Consider the following 13,661-nt stretch of genomic DNA (forward strand, 5'->3'; position numbering starts at 1 on the left):
AATATCCACACTGCTCCTTCCCTCCCTTCCTTCAGGTCTTTAGGCAGATGTCACCTTCTCAGTGAGGCTCTCTTCCAGACATCCCTGTCTAAAACCACAGCTTCTCTGGCTTGACCCTCTCTGTGGTAAACAGAATAATGCCCTCCCAGGATGTTCACCTCCTAATCCCCATCATCTGTGAATATGTTACTTAAGTGGTAAAAGGGACTTTACAGATGTGATTAAATTAAGGATCTTGGACTTCTCTGGTGGTCCAGAGGTTAAGACTCCGCGCTTCCACTGTGGGCTCGATCCCTGGTGGGGGAAGTTCTGCATACCGTGGGGTGCGGCCCCCCCAAAAAAATTAAGGGTCTTGCGATGGGAAGATTACCCTGGATTCAGGTGGGCCCGATGTATCCCCAGGGTCCTTATAAGAGGGAGGCAGTGGGGTCAGAGTCAGAGGAAGAGATGTGGTGATGCAAGCAGAGGTCGAAGTGATGTGTCCAGGAGCCATGTAGGCATCCTCTAGAAGCTGAAAAAGACAAGGAATGGATTTTCCCCTGGAACCTCCAAGAGAAACTCAGCTTCCGATTTTTTTTTTTTTTTAATTAAAGTATAGTTAGGGCTTCCCTGGTGGCGCAGTGGTTGAGAGTCCGCCTGCCGATGCAGGGGACATGGGTTCGTGCCCCGGTCCGGGAAGATCCCACATGCCGCGGAGCGGCTGGGCCCGTGAGCCATGGCCGCTGAGCCTGCGCGTCCGTAGCCTGTGCTCCGCAACGGGAGAGGCCACAACAGTGAGAGGCCCGCGTACCGCAAAAAAAAAAAAAAAAAAGTATAGTTAATTTACAATGTTGTGTTAGTTTCAAGTGTACAGCAAAGTGATTCAGTTATGTATATATATATTCTTTTTCAGATTCCTTTCCATTATAGGTTATTACAAGATATTGAGTATAGTTCCCTGTGCTATACAGTAGGTCCTTGTTGTTTACCTGTTTTACGTATAGTAGTGTGTATATGTTAATCCCAAACTCCTAATTTATCTCTCCCTCCCTACCTCTGCTATCCCTTTTGGTAACCATTAGTTTGTTTTCTATGTCTGTGAGTCTGTTTCTGTTTTGTAAATAAGTTCATTTGTATCTTTTTTGGGGGGGGGATTCCACATATAAGTGATACCATATGACATTTGTCTTTCTGTGTCTGACTTACTTCACTTAATATGATAACCTCTAGGTCCACTCAAGTTCAGCCTTTGATTTTAGACCCTAAGACATATTTTGGACAACTGACCTTTAGAACTGCAATAGATAATAAATGGGTGTTTTTTTAAGCCACTAAGTTTGTAGTAATTTGTTACAGCAGCCATAGGAAACACTCCCTTACCCTGATCTTTATTTTTTTCCATAGAAGCTTTCACTTCCAATCATTCCATATAATATACTTATTTACTGTGTTAATTGTCCATAATCTTCTCCCTCCCCTTAGGACAGCGCTGTCCAATAGAAATAGAACACAAGCTACACATGTAATTCTAAATACTCTCATAGCTACATTTAAAAATAAAAAGAAACAAGTGAATTTAACTTAACATATCTGATTTAACCCATTATATCACTTCAACATGTAATCAATATTTTTGAATTATTGAGATATTTAACATTCTTTTTGTGTGTATCCTAAATCTTCAAATTCCAGTGTGTTTTACACTGCGACACATCTCACTTGAGATGTGGACTAGCCGCATCTCAAGTGCTCAATAGCCACTCAGGGCCTGTAGCTGCCATTTTTAGACAGTGAGTACAGCCTTAGGACGTCAGCTCCAGGAGGCTGTGGATCTCTGTTTTGTTCATAGCTGTATCCTCAGTGCCTAGACAAATGCCTGGCACACAGTAGGTGTTCAATAAATACTTGCTGAATGATTCAATGAACAAATCTTCTGTGGTAGGCTGAAAATGGCTCCCCGCAAAGATATCCACGTCCTAATCTCTGGAATCCATGAATGTTACCTTATTTGGAAAGGGGTCTTTGCAGATGTTATCAAATGAAGGATTTTTTTTTTCCCACGCCCTGAGGCTTGCGGGATCTTAGCTCCCAGACCAGGGATTGAACCTGGGCCCGCGGCAGTGAAAGCGCTGGGTCCTATCCACTGGACCGCCAGGGAAGTCCCAGATTAAGGATTAAAACGGAGGGATTATCCTGGAATATTGAGGGGGGCTCTAAATGCAACCACATGTGTCCTTATAAAAGGAAGGCAAAGGAAGACTTGACACAAACAGGAGAAGGCAATATAAAGGCAGAGCAGAGAGAGATCTGAAAATGTTGGCCTTGCAGATTGGAGTGATGTGGCCACAAGCCAAGGAACACTCTCCAGAAGGTGGAAGAGGCAAGGAACGGAGCCTCCAGAACAAGTGTGGCCCAGCTGACACCTTGATTTCAGCCCAGTGATACTGATGTCTAATTTCTGGCCTCCGGAACTGGAGGAGAATAAACTTCTGTTGTTTTAAGCCACCGAGTTTGTAGTCATTCGTTATACCAGCCCCAGGAAACTTACAGAGTCTCAGCACTATTAATGAAAAGGAAAAATAAGAGTAGAATTAATACTCAACCTCATTCCAGCAACAAGGACATTCATCTACTAGAAAAATAGGAAAATCCCTCTTAATCCATCTAATGAAGAGATGCATTGCCATTAAAATTTTACATTTTATAATGATCAAAATGCTGTAATTTTAGATGTCAACTGAAAAATGTCCCAGGGAATAGAGTTTTTTCACAATTGTTTTTGAAAGCCAAGAACCTTGAGGATGGCTGCATTAGGCAGTGAAGCAGGAAGCAGGGATTGGAGAGACTGCAGGATACAGTATCTGATCTTATGTTCATACAGCACCGAGGGGGGTGGTCAGACCCCAGGAGATGGGAGGGGTCATCTCCTGTAAGAAGGAGCTGACCTCTAGGGCAAGCAGGGCATCAAGAATTTCATTGATTTATTATGTGTTTATGTATGTACGTATGTATTTATTTATTTTTAAATTGTAGCAAAAATATATAATTTACGCTCTTATCTTTTAAATTTATTTATTTATTTATTTTTGGCTGTATTGGTTCCTCGCTCCTGCGGGCGGGCTTTCTCTAGTTGGGGCGAGCAAGGACCAGCCTTCGTTGTGGTGCGCGGGCTTCTCACTGCGGTGGCTTCTCTTGTTGCGGAGCATGGGCTATAGGCGCACGGGCTTCAGTAGTTGTGGGTCGTGGGCTTAGTAGCTCCGCAGTATGTGGGATCTTCCCAGACCAGGGCTCGAACCCATGTTCCCTGCATTGGCAGGCGGATTCTTAACCACTGCCACCAGGGAAGTCCCTACACTTTTTTCTTTTTTTGTTTGTTTGTTTTTGTTTTTTGGCCATGCGCATGTGGCATCTTAGTAGTTCCCCGACCAGGGATGCAACCCATACCCACTGCACTGGAAGCTCAGAGTCAACTACTGGACCACCAGGGAAGTCCCCCATCTTACACATTTATGAGTGTGCAGTTCAGTAGTATTAACTATATTCACATTGTTGTTTAACAGATCTCTGGAACGTTTTCATCTTTTAAATCTAAAACTACCCATCGAACACAGCTCCTATTTCCCCTTCCCCCCAGCACCAGGCAACCACCATTCTAATTTCTGTTCCCATGATTTTGACACCTCTAGATGTCTCATGTAAGTGAAATCATACAGCATTTGTCTCTTGGTGAACTGATTTATTTCACTAAGCATAAAGTCCTCAAGCCTCAACCACGTTGTAGCATAGGACAGGATTTCCATCTTTTACACTTTTCTTCTTTTCCTTTCTTTCTGGCTGTACCACACGGCATGCGGGATCTTAGTTCCCCGACCAGGGATCGAACCCATGTCCCTCGTAGCGGAAGTGTAGAGTCTTAATTGCTGGACCACCAGAGAAGTCCCCCATCTTTTAAAAGACTGAATAAGATTCCATTGTTTGTATATATCACATTTTGTTTATCTAGTCATCCTTCTGTGGACAACTGGGTTGCTTCCACCTCTTGACTATTGTAATACTGCAATGAACAAGAGGGGGCAAATATCTTTTTTGAAACCATGCTTACATTTCTTTTGGATATATACCCAAAAGTAGCATAGGCAGATCATATGGTAATTCTACGTTTAATTTTTTACAACAGATTTAATTTAATTAAAATTAATTTTTTAACAGTTTATCTCTTGGCTGTTTTCCTTAACAGCTGCACCGCTTTACATTCCCACCAAGAATGCACAAGGGTTCTGATTTCTCTACATCCTTGCCGACACTTATTTTCTCTTTTTTGGATAGTAGCCATCCTAATGGGTGTAAGGTGATATCTCATTGTAGTTTGGGCTTGCATTTTCCTAATGATTAATGATGTTAGGCATCTTTTCATATGCTTGCTGGCCATTTGTACATCTTCTTTGGAGAAATGTTTATTCAAATCTTTTGCCCATAATTAAATTGGATTATTTGTTTTGCTGTTGTTGTTGAGTTGTAGAAGCTCTTTTTTTTTTTTTTTTTTTTTGCGGTACGCGGGCCTCTCACTGTTGTGGCCTCTCCCGTTGCGGAGCACAGGCTCCGGACGCTCAGGCTTAGCGGCCATGGCTCATGGGACTAGCCGCTCCGCGGCATGTGGGATCTTCCCGGACCGGGGTACGAACCCGTGTCCCCTGCATCGGCAGGCGGACTCTCAACCACTGCGCCCCCAGGGAAGCCCTGTAGAAGCTCTTTATATCCTGCATGAGTATGTCTTGTGGACGACCCCACTTGCTGGATTTGTCTGATGTTTCTTCACGATTAGATTCCAGTCCTGCAGTTAAATGAAGAATACTGTGTAGGTGATGCTCGGTCCTTCTCAGTACCTCCCATCAGGCACCCCGTGATCTGTGATGCTAAGTTTGCCCATTGAGTTAAGGAGTATATTAGTTTGACTGGGCTGCTGTAACAGAATACCACAGACTGGGTGGTTAAAGAACAGAGATTTGTTTTCTCATGGATCTGGAGGCTGGAAGTCTATTAAGGTGTCAGTAGGGCTGATTTCATTCTGAGGCCTCTCTCCTTGGCTTGGAGATGCCCATTTTCTCCCTTTGCTTCATATGGTCTTTCTTTTGTGTGTGTCTGTGTCCTAATCTCCTCTTCGTATAAGGACACCACTCACGTTGCATCAGGGCCTAACCATATGGTTTCGTTTTCACTTATCACCTCTTAAAGGCTCTTTCTCCAAATATAGTCACATTCGGAGGTACTGGGGGTTAGGACTTCAACATATGAGTTTGGTGGGGACACACAGTTCAGCCCATAATAGGAAGTGACTATCAGATCTCTTCCCATTTGAATTATGATGTTATCCGTAGGTGGTACATTGAGACCCTGTGAACAACTTGTCCCCAACAACTTTTTTACCCTATGCTTTCAGCACCTCTTTTTTTTTTTTAGATATTGGGGGTTTATTAATTAATTTATTTATTTTTGCTGTGTTGGGTCTTTGTTTCTGTGCGAGGGCTTTCTCTAGTTGTGGCAAGTGGGGGCCACTCTTCATCGCGGTGCGCGGGTCTCTCACTATCGCGGCCTCTCTTGTTGCGGAGCACAGGCTCCAGATGTGCAGGCTCAGTAGTTGTGGCTCACGGGCCTAGTTGCTCCGCAGCATGTGGGATCCTCCCAGACCAGGGCTCTAACCCGTGTCCCCTGCATTAGCAGGCAGATTCTCAACCACTGCGCCACCAGGGAAGCCCCACCTCTTTTTGATCCTTGCTGAATCATTGGATTTATTTGTACTATTATATTCTATTCATGGCCGTTTTCCACTTCCTGGAGTAAAATGACATTTCCTGTATAAATAAATATGTTGAATTTAAAAAAAACAGTGAATCGATTTAAAGAAAATAATTAAGTAGCTAAGTGTACAGGTGATGCGTGGATAGGAGGCAAAGTATGGGAAAGTGAAACCAAATGGCTGATGGTATCACTGGTTTAGGGCTTTGACTACACTTTGGAGCTCTGGGCTTTGTGCTGGATGCCTCCCCTTGGGCTCCCATGGTGTCCCAAACTGGCCACAGCATCTCCCTGAAACCCATTCCTCCTTCTAGTCCCCATCTCAGGGGGCCCCCCCGATCCCCTGGTCCCTAGGCCAGCCAAAGCCTGAGCCTCGTCCTGCACCCTTCCTCTTCCCACTCCCTCCCACCGCATCCTCCCTTTCCACAGCCCCATCCTGGTCCAGCCCCAGCCTCCCTCTGCCTCCTGGTTCCCAGTCCTGGGGATCCTCTCCAATACCCACCCACGTGGCAGCCAGAAGAAAATTTTAAAAATAGATCTCAGAGGTCTACCTCTCAGGCCAGAAATTAGGTTTGCAAGAAACATTATTTTATTTTTTATTTAGAGAGACACACATTCCATAGACAGAATGTGGACCATCTCAGGTGGTGTGGGGGAGTAGTTGGTGTTTATAGGCTGGGTAATTTCATATGCTAATGAGTAGAAGGAATATTCTAACTATTTTGGGGAAGGGGCAGGGGTTTCCACGAATTGGGCCACTGCCCACTTTTTGGCCTTTTATGGTCAGCCTCAGAACTGTCATGGCACCTGTGGGTGTGTCTTTTAGCATATGCTGATGTATTACAATGAGCATATAATGAGGCTCAAGGTTTATGGGAAGTCAAATCTTCTGCCATCTTGGGCCTAGTTGATTCTAACTAGGTTTTGTTGGAGTCTCAAACGGCTGCGTCATTCTTTTAACAGTTGTGCCCTGCCCCCGTCCCTCCTGCCTCACCTGGAGCGTCTTCCCCAGATGCATGCTTGTCTGACTCCCTTGTGTTTTGCAGGGCTTTGCTCAACTATCACCTTTTCTATGACTTCTCAAAAAGTACAGCCTCCTTTCCTGTTTTTTTGTTTTTGTGGTATGTGGGCCTCTCACTCTTGTGGCCTCTCCTGTTGTGGAGCACAGGCTCCAGACGTGCAGGCTCAGCGGCCATGGCTCACGGGCCCAGCCGCTCCGCGGCATGTGGGATCTTCCCAGACCGGGGCGCAAACCCGTGTCCCCCGCATCAGCAGGCGGACTCTGAACCACAGCGCCACCAGGGAAGCCCTCCCTTCCTGTTTTATTGTTAATCTCGTTAGGGAGCCGTTGACCAAAACCGCCCAGCTTGGCCAGGCAGGATGATAACCGCTTGTCTGAGTTGTCTCACAACAGAAGGTCCTAGTAAAGAACGAGGTGCTGCCACTGAAAACTAACTGGGAGAATTCGGGAGGGGCTGAAAGGAGGGAGGACATGCCCGCCCATAGTATCTCTTGTAAAACCAGCCCAGAAAAGTTCGGGAGGGGCCAAGAGGTGGAGGGAAGAGATGATACATCCTGCCAAGCTCCCAGAAACCCTCACGCTGGAATCCATCTTGGCTGAGTGATGTGCGTGCCACCAGGAACCCTGAGTCAAAACGATTGGCCAGGGACAACCCGGAAACTAACCCTATTATAAAACCAGAGACTGCGAGCCACATGGCAGAGCTGTTCTCCTGGGTTCCCTCACCCTGCTGCTCTCCACCCAGATGCCCCTCTCCAATAAAGTCTTTTGCTTTGTCAGCGTGTGTTTCTCCTCGGACAATTCATTTCTGAGTATTAGACAAGAGCCCTCTCTTGGGCCCTGGAAGGGGTCCCCCTTCCTGCAACAATCTGATACCATATATCAATGGTTTTCAACAGCAACTTGTTAAAAATGCAAATTCTAGAAATAAACCCTGGCACGTATGGTCAAATGATTTTCAACAAGGGTGTCCATATCATTCAATGGGGAAAGGACAGTCTTTTCAACGAATGGTATTGGGAAAACTGGATGGATATCCACGTGCAAAAGAATGATGTTGGACCCTTATCTAACACCCCATATAAAGATTAACCTAAAATGGATCAAAGACCTAAATGTCAAAACTATAAAACTCTTAGAAGAAAACATAGGGGAAAATCTTCATGATATTGGGTTTGGCAATAATTTCTTGGGTGTGATGCCAAAAGAACGGGCAACAACAACAAAAAAGTTAATTGGACTACATCAAAATTTAAAAGTGTGCATGGAAGGAAACTATCAACAGAGTGTAACATCAACCCACGGAATGGGAGAAAATATCTGCAAATCATATAGGGTCAACATCCAGAATACATATAGAATTCCTAAAACTCAGCTACAACAAAAACCCCACAGGGCTTCCCTGGTGGCGCAGTGGTTGAGAGTCCGCCTGCCAATGCAGTGGACACGGGCTCATGCCCCAGTCTGGGAAGATCCCACATGCTGTGGAGCGGCTGGGCCTGTGAGCCATGGCCGCTGAGCCTGTGCTTCTGGAGCCTGTGCTCCGCAACGGGAGAGGCCACAACAGTGAGAGGCCCGTGTACTGCAAAAAAAAAAAAAAAAAAAAAAAAAACCCACAAAAATCCAATTTTATTTGTTTATTTATTTATTGGCCATGCTGCATGGCTTGCAGGATCTTAGTTTCCCGACCAGGGATCGAACCCGGGCCCAGTGCCCCCAGCTTTCCCCTGGGCAGTGGAAGCACAGAGATCCTAACCACTGGACTGCCAGGGAATTCCCTACAATCCAATTTTTAAATGGGCAAAGGACTTAAATAGATATTTCTCCAAAAAAGATATGCAAGTGGCTGATAGGCACATGAAAAGATAATAAACGTCACTAATAATTTGGGAAATGCAAATCAAAACCACTATAAGCCACTATTTCCCGCTCATTAAGGGACAATGTATGTTTTGCCTGTTTATTCTCTGGCTCCCCCCACCCCCCAGCATAGATAATAGCTAATGCTTAGTGGCTTGCATGCCTGTTGGCGGAGGTCATCAAGAGGACACACGTGACTGCCAGTTGACCTGAGAGCTGGGCCCGGGCAATCAGTCTCTTCATCCACTCCCCTGTCCTTGGAATGTACACTGCCCACTGTTCCCACAGTGGGAGCTGTTCCAAAGACACAGCCTTGGGAGAGTAGGGTTTTGTTGAGACCATCTCGACGGTATGTGTGACTGAGCCCAGTTAAGGGCTCAGTATATAAACTTTGAAGATTCTGGCAGGTGGGTAAGGAGATCTACTTATCTTGTGGCTGCCCAAGACGAGCCTCGTATGAACTTTCCCTTGCTTCTTAAACCTGCCATCTACCAATCTGGACATGCCTCTTTCTTGGGTCTCTCCTTGCTCTCTGTGTACAGGGGCCGGTTTGCGAACCAACAACGCCACAACCTTAGGAGGTAAAGATTGCATTATCAGCACCCCCTTTTTACAGAAAAAGACTCAGAGATAAGGGGTCTGGCCAAGGCCACATAGCTAGGAAATGGCAGAGCCAGGATTTGGACCAGGCCATCTGGCTCCTCAGCACGTGTGTGGTCCCAACCTAGAAAACCAGGTCATCTGGGCTGAGAGAGAGGATAAGTCAAACATCAGCTCCCTGAGGGTGGGAATTCTGTGTGCCTTGTTCACTGCTGAATCCCCAGTGCCTAGAACAGGGTCCGGCACAAAGCAGTACCCAGTAAATATTTGTCAAATGAAGGAATAAATGAATTAAAATAAATACTAAATTTTCAACTGGTTTATTGTTGTTTTTGTTGTTAATAGTAATAATACTTGGACACCATGGTACAACTACTTTGGAAAATAACTTTTCTTTAAAAGTTAAATATATACCTACCACATGATCCAGACATTCCACTCCTAGGTATATACACTAAAAAAATGAAAACATATCCACACAAAGACTTGTACATTGATGTTCATAGCACCTTTATTTGTATAATTGCCAAAAACTGCAAACAACACAAATGTCCATCAGTGGGTGACTTGATAAACAAATTGTGGTGACTTGATAAATAAACTATTCCACACAATGGAACAGCACTCAGAAATAAAAAGAATGAATTATTGTTAAACATGTATGAATCTCAAAATAATTATATTGAATGAAAAAAGCCAGACATGAGAGTACATACTATATAATTCCATTCTAGAAAATGCAAACTAACCAACAGTGATAGAAAGTGGATTAGTGGTTGTCTGGGGATGTGTGTGTCGAGGGGTGAGGGATGAAGCGTTTATCAAGAGGCAGGGGGAAATTTGGAGATGATGGATATATTCATTACCTTTTTAGTCATTATCTTCTTCTTTTTTTTGATGTTCGTGAGAACATACATTTAATTAATTTATTTATTTATAAATTTTTATTTTTTTCATGGTTAAGTCATTCATTCTTCTTTTTAAAATGTATTTATTTATTTTTATTTAAATAATTTTGGGGGGTGGGCCACACTGTGTGGCTTGTGGGATCTTAGTTCCCTGACCAGGGATCAAACCTGGGCACCCTTGCAATGGAAGCACGGAGTCTTAACCACTGGACTGCCAGGGAAGTCCCCTCTTTTTATTTTTTTAATTTTTTAAAAATTAATTAATTTTATTTGTAATTTATTTTTGGCTGCGTTGGGTCTTCATTGCAGTGCGCAGGCTTCTCACGGCAGTGGCTTCTCTTGTTGCGGAGCATGGGCTCTAGGCCGGGCTTCAGTAACTGTGGCACACGGGCTCACTAGTTGTGGCTCGTGGGCTCTAGAACGCAGGCTCAGTAATTGTGGCGCACGGACTTGGTTGCTCCGCAGCATGTGGTATCTTCCCGGACCAGGGATCGAACCCGTGTCCCCAGGGATCTTAGTTCCCAGACCAGGGATCAAACCTGCGCACCCTTGCAATGGAAGCGCGGAGTCTTAACCACTGGACTGTCAGGGAAGTCCCCTCTTTTTATTTTTTAAATTGAAGTATAGTTGATTTACAACATCATGTTAGTTTCAGGTGTACAGCATAGTGATTCTGTTATATATTCTTTTTCAGATTCTCTTAAAAATTTTTTTAATTAATTAATTTTTTATTGAAGTATAGTTGATTTACAATGTTGTGTTAGTTTCTGGTGTACAGCAAAGCAATTCATATATATCTATATCTATCTATATATATATATTTTCAGATTCTTTTCTCATATAGGTTATTATGAAATATTGAGTATAGTTCCTTGTGCTATACAGTAGGTGTCCTTGTTCCTTTTGGTCATCACCTTGATTGTGGTGGCGGTTTCACAGGTTTATACATAAGTCAAAACTCATCAACCATATTCTTTAAATATGTATGGTTTCTTGAATGTCAGGCATATCTCAATAAAGCTTGGGGAAAAATAAGTCACAACTGTGTAATGCAACTGAGAACTTTTCCTCTACCACACTGGCTTCACCCATTGACCCCTAAAGGCATCTGAGTTTTCAATCTGAGGCCTAATAGACCATGAAGGTATTTCCGCTTGGAGCCCTGAAGAGGCTTTAAAAAAAGAAAAGAAAAGAAAGCTGGCCTATTTCTGCTTTGGGGCCTGTCACATTTCTTTCCTGAGACCCTGAGCCCACAGGGGACCAATTTCTTGACTAGGGAAGAAAAAAAAGAGAATACGCATAGGAAAAAAAAAGAAGCCCAGCAGATGGGAACATGGCTAGCTACCCCACTCAGAAGTAGGCAGGAGGAGGGTGGATATGGGGGGAGGGTGGCTGTAGTTCTCCCAGGAAGCAGGGAGAAGTCACTGCTGAGAGTGACAACGAGGAAGACGCTGTTAGAGAGGTTTGAGGAGAGGATCTGATCATCATCTGGGAGAGTCAAGGGACCAGGGGCAGAGGCAAAATTTGTTAGGCAGCATTCCAAGTCGGTGGGTATGAATTTAAGGAGAGAGCACTTAGCATGATTGTGTATTTTTTTTCCATCCACATTCATCTGCACAGATGCAGGCATGCGATAGATGGAGTCTTAGATTTAACAAGGATTGTGGTTTTGCCAGATGAGTAGGTTGGAGAGGGGGAAGTGTGTAGAGAATGTGCGTAAGGGGGCGATTATAGTGGTTTGTCAAGGAATTTAATCTGTGTGAAGGTATGAGGGGGTGGAGGGGTCATGGAAACATGGTAGGGCTAATGGATTATCAGAGTTGAGCTTCTGAAGGGAGTGAACTAGAAAGACAGGTGATCGGTAGAGCGCAAGATGCATGAAACTGAGGTTCTAAAGAGGCTGTGGTGATTGAGACAAGGTCTAGGTGTGACCATGGGAGGGACACATAATACTGTACATCAACTATAATTTTTTTAAAAAATTATTGTTGGGCTTCCCTGGTGGCGCAGTGGTTGAGAGTCCGCCTGCCGATGCAGGGGACACGGGTTCGTGCCCCGGTCCGGGAAGATCCCACATGCCGCGGAGCGGCTGGGCCCGTGAGCCATGGCCGCTGAGCCTGCGCGTCCGTAGCCTGTGCTCCGCAACGGGAGAGGCCACAACAGTGAGAGGCCCGCGTAACGGAAAAAAAAAAAAAAATAAATAATAATAATAATTATTGTTTTTATAAAAAGTGTTTTTTCAAAAGGCTACAGGGGAATCCCCACCTCCATCTGGACGGGCTTGCTATAGGTGTTTGAGAGCAGTTATGCACACTCACGACACTGATGTGGATGGCTGGTCCTGGGAGGCCATGGAACAGGCCTGTATCAAAGGGAGAGGGAGAAGAGATGCTCCTTAAAAAAGAAGCATCTCATAGTGGATAGAGGACCAAAAGGAGCTGGGGGTGTTGGCCACCACTATGAGCCCTGCAGTTGGGGTGGCTTTGAATCATGAGGAGTTTTGACCCCTCAGCCCATCCTATGGGCTCTACTTTCAAAACAGATCTATAACCTGCTCACTTCAGTCCCTCCACGGCCCCCATCCTGACCCCGTCCACCTTCTCCAGCCCATTCCCATTGAATTAGCCTCCTGTCTTCCTGCTCCCACCCCACCACCCACAGTCTGTTTCCCACAACCACAGCACGCAGCCACAGGGCTCCTGTGAACACCTGAGCCAGATCAGGGCCCTTACCTGCTCGGAACCCTCCTGTGGCCTCACCTCAGAGTAAAAGTAAAAGTCCTCCCCTCCCAGGAGGACCCTCACAGACTGCCCTCTCCCCCTTTTCTGATGTCATCACTTACCATTTACCCCTCCCTTCCTCTACTCCAGCCACAAAGGTCTCTAGCAATTCCTGGAACACACCAGGCACATTTCACCGCAGGGCCTTTGCACTGGATGTTCCTTCTGCTTGGAATGCTCTTCCCCCAGTATCCACGTGACTTCCTCTCTCTCCTATTCAGACCTTTGCTAAAATGTCACCTTCTCAGTGAGGCTTCACCTGAATACCCTTTTGAGCAAACTGCCCTCATGTACTCCTCACCCTCCTTCCCTGTTTTATTATCTTCATAGCAGTTATCACCTCTGATACATATTTTACTGATGTATTGTGCATCTTTCACTAGAATGGAACCCCTGGAAGGAGGGAATTTTTTCCTCTCTGGTTCACCATTTTTATCCCAGATGCCCCAAAGAGTGTTAGCTCAATAAACATCTGATGAATTAGTGAATGACCCCAGGGTAGGTCTTTAGAGGGGTGAAAACATACCCACTTTTGGCCCCCAAAGAGCCCAGATTCTACTGAGGAGACAAAAATTAAATAACTGGTTGTTTTCACATGGCAATAAGAGCAAAGAGGGAGATAAATGGGAAGCCAGGATTATAACTGTGTATGGCGACTAACTAGGCTGGGGTGCTCAGGAGGTGACATGTGAGCCAAGGCCTCTCAAATGAGGAGCAAAG

Source organism: Mesoplodon densirostris, chromosome 19 (assembly GCF_025265405.1).
Source record: "Mesoplodon densirostris isolate mMesDen1 chromosome 19, mMesDen1 primary haplotype, whole genome shotgun sequence".
Classification (NCBI taxonomy): domain Eukaryota; kingdom Metazoa; phylum Chordata; class Mammalia; order Artiodactyla; family Ziphiidae; genus Mesoplodon; species Mesoplodon densirostris.